The 5648-nt window shown below is 40.9% G+C and overlaps 1 long non-coding RNA gene across 1 annotated transcript; it reads left to right on the top strand.

Moving 5' to 3' along the window:
- Positions 1-10: 10 nt before the first annotated feature.
- LOC123387237 lies at positions 11-5578 on the top strand. The gene is made up of 3 exons (XR_006601573.1): positions 11-235; positions 639-764; positions 5519-5578. It is a non-coding gene; the product is annotated as an uncharacterized LOC123387237 (long non-coding RNA).
- Positions 5579-5648: the final 70 nt, after the last annotated feature.

Here is a 5648-nt window from a genome sequence, read left to right as displayed (position 1 = left end):
CGCAATCTCCGCTCTGCGCAAGCGCACAACCCGGCGCTGCTCCACGCTTTAACCCTCTCCCTGCAGTGGAGGGACAGGTCGCAGGTCCCGGGTTTCGCCGGGAAGGGTGGAGGCCTAAGACTCGGGGCTGACGTGGACCCCCAGCTCTGCACCTTACGTCCTCTTTTTCTGTGCAATGAAAACAGTAGTTCCTCCCTCACTGCATCGTGGCGTTAGTTTAAACGGGCTTTCGAAGGTGAGGCCCCTAGCACACTGACCAGCAGTAGACCCTCAATTGTTAACCTGTTATTATTGTCATCTTCTCGAGGGACCTCACTTTGTCTCCTTACCTTGCCTGATTTTTCTCCCAAGCTCGAATCACCATCTAACACACTGTATTTTTACTTTATTGATTTTATTGTCTTTTATTTACTGCCGTGGATCGTGTTGGCATGTAGTAGGTGCTCAGTCAATTCTTGTTGAATGAATGAACTTACATGCATGAAATGAGTTAACTTTTTCTTAATAATTCATATCTGCTCATCCACTCCCCAGTCACATCTAATCCTGGTGCAAATCGGTTTGTACTTTATTAGCTTTCAGGAATCTAAAGTAAAAAACCAGCATAAAAACTTCAATGTGCTTTTAAAATACTTTAGATACTTAACGAACTCCTAGATGCGCCACCCTAGCGCTGATGGCGGGAATGGACTGAAAGGGGAAAGAGAAACGTCACCCAACAGTTTGTCTTCCTGGACACCTGCGCGGGACACTCTGAGGCTAAGGTAAGGGTGGTGCATGCCAGCCTGCCAAACTGCATTTGGCTTGGGCAAATCCGAGTCAGGATAGCCGAGTGCTGCAATGCGTGTCGAGCCCCAGCTTACCTGGGGAGGAGGCTGCCCATTGCCAGGCGAGAAGGAGCCCGGGTGACCCAGTGGTGGAGAGGAGCGGCACGGGGCGGGGCAGAGGCCAATAAATGAAAAGGGAATAACAGTGTAGCTGGAAGAGTGGAATTAAGGGGAGGGACCAGGCTCTAGGGTTAGTTTTGCGGAGGCTGAGGCTGGGGGCTAGGGAGAAGCAGGGGAAGGGGATCTTGCACCAAGGTGAAATTGTCAAGACCCAGAAAGAGATTCAAAATCTTTAACCAGTAACCCCACCCCGTATCCGGTGGAAATCATCCAAAAGAGAATAAACTTGCCCACTGCAGCAGTTTGCAGTAAGATAATTGGAAACACCCTAAATGTCCAGCAATAATGGGATGGTTAAGGGAATTATGGTAGATATATCAGATGAAAATTTCCTCACCTTTTATAAAGGGGTATTTCTGGTGACTTGGGAGGCAAAATGCAAACTTCTTAGAATAAATGAGACATTAAACAAGAAAAGCAGGGAGTGTTCACACTTCACAAGAAAAGTGTTCACAATTAAGGTGAAATAAATATGCCTCATGGTTAAAAAGCAGAAAAGAACCTCAGAAATTTGGATTGTTATGTTAAGAGGTGAAATACAGATGAATTGGGCTATATACTGATGAACTAAAATATCCTTTTATGTCTTAATATAAATTCTGTAAAACTCTATATGGAGGCCAAAGTGTATAATTTTTACAATACCTTTCTGAGAATGAGAATTATGAGTGGTGACTCTAGCTGTAACTATGGGCTTATATATATATAGTTGTAGGGTTTTTATTATTTTTAAATGTTGATATACATTCTTCAGGATAACTGCTAAGTCCTTCATAGAAACACAGAATACTGAAAGTACAAGACAAACTAGGAAAATCTGAATGACATTGGTAGATTGTACCAATATTCGTATACTGGTTTTGATACTACTTCTTATTAATTTTACTAGTTTAAGAAATTGAGGTATAAGACTTCATAAAATCCACTCTTTTAAATATACAATTTAGTGGTTTTTAGTATATTCAAGGAGATGTGTACCCATCACCACTAATTCCAGAACATTTCATTGCTCCCAAAAGAATGTGGTATCCATTAGCATTCCTTACTCCCCTCCCTTTCCCAACCACTAATCTACTTCCATTTCAGTGGATTTGCCTCTTCTAGATAATTTGTATAAATGGAATAATACGATATGTGGCCTTTTGTGTGTCTGGCTTCTTTCACTTAGCATGATGTTTTCAGAGTTCAGCCATGTCATAGCATGAATCAGTACTTCATTCCCTTTTATTGCTGAATAATATTCCATTTTATGGAATATGCCACATTTTATCATGCATTAGTTTACGGACATTTGGGTTGTTTCTACTTTTTTGCTCTCATGAATAATGCTTCTATGAACATTTGTGTACATGTTTTCTTTCTTTCTTTTTTTTTTTTAAAGAATTTATTTAATTATTTGACAGAGAGAGATCACAAGTAAGCAGAGAGGCAGGCAGAGAGAGGGGAAGGGAAGCAGGCTCCCTGCTGAACAGAGAGCCCGATGCAGGACTCGATCCCAGGACCCTGAGATCATGAGCTGAGCCGAAGGTAGCGACTTAACCCACTGAGCCACCCAGGCACCCTGTGTACATGTTTTCATGTGACATATGATTTCATTTTTCTTGGGTATATGCCTAGGAGTAGAAATACTGGGTTATATGATAACTATTTTAACTTTTTGAGAAATTGCCTGTTTTCCAAAGCATCGGCACCACTTCATATTCCTACTAGTAATTTCAATTCATCACCAATTTCTCCATATCTCACTAATGCTTATTATTATCTTTTTGATTGTAGCCATCCTAGTGGGTGTGAAATGGCATCTCTTTGTGGTTTTGATTTGTACTTCCTTGATGGTTAATGACACTTCAGGTGCTTCCAGGCCATTTGTATATTTTCTTTGAAGAATTGTCTATTCTTCAGTGAATTTGCTCGTTTTAAAATTGGGGTTTTTTTTAATCGTAGAATTGTAAGATTTCTTTATATATTCTGGGTACTAGATCCTTATTAGACATATGACCTGCAAATATTTTCTTCCATTCTTTGGGTTGTCTTTTCACTTTTTTTTACAGTGTCCTTTGAAGAAGAAACGCTTTTAAAAAAAAATTTTGATGTGGTCCAATTTACCTATTTTTTCTTTTACTGCTTGTTCTTTTGGTGTCCATATTAAGAAATTATTCCTTAACCCAAGGTCATGAGGATTTATCCTGTTTTTTTTTTTTTTTTTTTTTTTTTTTTTTTTTTTTCCGAAGAGTTTTATAGTTTTACCTCTTACATTTTAGGTCTTTGGCCCATTTTAGTTTTTGTATATGGTGTGAGGTAGGGGTCCAACTTCATCTTTTTGCATCTGGATATCCAGTTGTCCCAGCACCATTTGTCAAAAAGACTATTCTATTATCCATTGAATTGTATTGTTATTGAATTGTATTGTTAATTTTGTCAAAAATCAATTGATAGTAATGTGTGGGTTTATTTCTGGACTCTAGATTCTATTCAACTGATCTATAGACTATAGTTTTGGTTTTTTTTAAAGATTTATTTATTTGAGGGCGCCTGGGTGGCTCAGTGGGTTAAGCCGCTGCCTTCGGCTCAGGTCATGATCTCAGGGTCCTGGGATCGAGGCCCGCATCGGGCTCTCTGCTCGGCGGGGAGCCTGCTTCCCTCTCTCTCTCTGCCTGCCTCTCTGTCTACTTGTGATCTCTCTCTGTCAAATAAATAAAATCTTTAAAAAAAAAAGATTTATTTATTTGAGAGAGAGAGAAAATGGGTGGGAGGGACTGAGGAAGAGAGAATCTCACACAGACTCCGCACTGAGCCCAACCTGGGGGCTTGATCCCATAACTCCAAGACCACAACCTGAGCCGAAACCAACTGTATCACCCAGGTGCCCTGTGTACTATAGTTTTACAAGATGCTACCACTGGGGGAAACTAGGTAAAGTATACATGGCATTTCTTTGTATTATTTCTTACAACTGCTCATGACTCTATAATTATCTAAATAATTATTTAATTTTGAAAAAGCAGAGATTTTTTAAAAAAGATTTTTTGTTTGTTTATTTATTTGACAGAGAGAGACACAGTGAGAGAGGGAACACAAGCAGAGTAAGAGGGAGAAGCAGGTTCCTGCTAAGCAGGGAGCCTGATGTGGGGCTCGATCCTAGGACCCTGGGATCATGACCTAAGCCAAAGGCAGACGCTTAACGACTGAGCCACCCAGGTGCCCCTGGAGATTATTTTTTTTAAGACTTTATTTATTTATTTGACAGACAGAGATCACAAGTAGGCAGAGAGGCAGGCAGAGAGAGAGAGAGAGAGAGGAGGAAGCAGGCTCCCTGCTGAGGAGAGAGCCTGATGCGAGAGGCTCGATCCCAGGGTCCTGGGATCATGACCTGAGCGGAAGGCAGGGGCTTTAATCGACTGAGCCACCCAGGTGCCTCAAAAAGCAGAGATTATTTTTAGGGTACATTCTTACCGCCACCACCCCACCTGTGCGCCTGAACTAAAAGAAGTGCTTTGTTCTAATTTTTCTTGCTTTCTCCTGAGGTGCTTACTCTCACCCTCCAGGTGGCACCAACTCACTCTTTTTACCTCTAGTTTTTCACAAGTCGGAGCAGGAAAAAGGTCCACCAGAATGACTCTGGGCAGTCTTCTCCGAGCCCTGGCCTGCCCTGAAGCTCCCCTCAACATAACAGGGAGATTCAGGGCTACCTTTGCTTTAGGGAGCATCTAGCCTCATAGAATGAATTCCCCAGTCAAAGAAACAGTCCACTATTTTTTCTCCTTTGAAAACATTCATTAGTTCATTCATTTAGTCAGTTAGCACTTACTGAGCACCCACTACTACGCAATTCTTAAAAACATAGCAAATACTCTATACAGGTAAGGTATTATCTTAATAAAAACTGGGCTTTTTTTTTCAGGATCAGACAATGAACACAACTCCCCACACACATTTGCAAACGTAAAGGGCTACACTATAATAAGGTATGATCAATATTGGGGCAGAAGTATCACAATATAAGAGCTGGCATTTATCAAGGACTCATCAGAAGACAGACATTTCATGTATTTTATCCTTAACCTACCCAAAGAAAGGTTGGAGTAAACATCACTGCCCCTATGGTCACAAAAACAGGATCTCAGAGAAGTTATGTACATTGCCAGGGGATTCACAGTTACTAAATGACAGAGCTGGCTTTAAAAACTAGGTTCCCAGGTTGCCAAAGACCACTACTTCTTCTCCTGAACCCCAAACCATCAACTGAAAGGAAATTTCAAGTAGAAGTCGTCTCTAGGAAGGTTTGTGCTGAACACATAGTTATTAGATGACCTGGGGAATCAGTCAGCCTCCTAGATATGCTTTCCTTCCTCCATTTCTTCCAAGCGTCCTAACATAGTTCTATTTATAAATGATTCCTGAATTTAGCAAGAGGCATTTTCCAGTTAGTTTAATAAGTTGCTTTTTTCTTTCCAATTACAAGGGAAAAAAACATATATTTGGGGGGAAAAAAACTTAGGACACTTAGGACATTTACTTTTAGCAAAATAAAATGAAAAGTAGAAAATTAACTCTTCCTTTTTCTTTTTAAGGTTTTATTTATTTGTCGGAGAGTGAGAGAGCGTGCATGAACAGGGGGAGCAGCAGGCAGAGGGAGAAGCAGGCAGGCCTCCTGCTGAGCTGGAAGCCCAATGCAGGACTCGACCCCAGGACCATGACCTG

This window comes from Mustela putorius, unplaced genomic scaffold (assembly GCF_011764305.1).
Source record: "Mustela putorius furo isolate JIRA1106 unplaced genomic scaffold, ASM1176430v1.1 tig00003850_pilon_pilon_pilon, whole genome shotgun sequence".
In the NCBI taxonomy this organism is placed as follows: Eukaryota; Metazoa; Chordata; class Mammalia; order Carnivora; family Mustelidae; genus Mustela; species Mustela putorius.
Note: the sequence above shows the minus strand (reverse complement) of the source record. Positions and strands in the feature narration are given on the sequence as shown.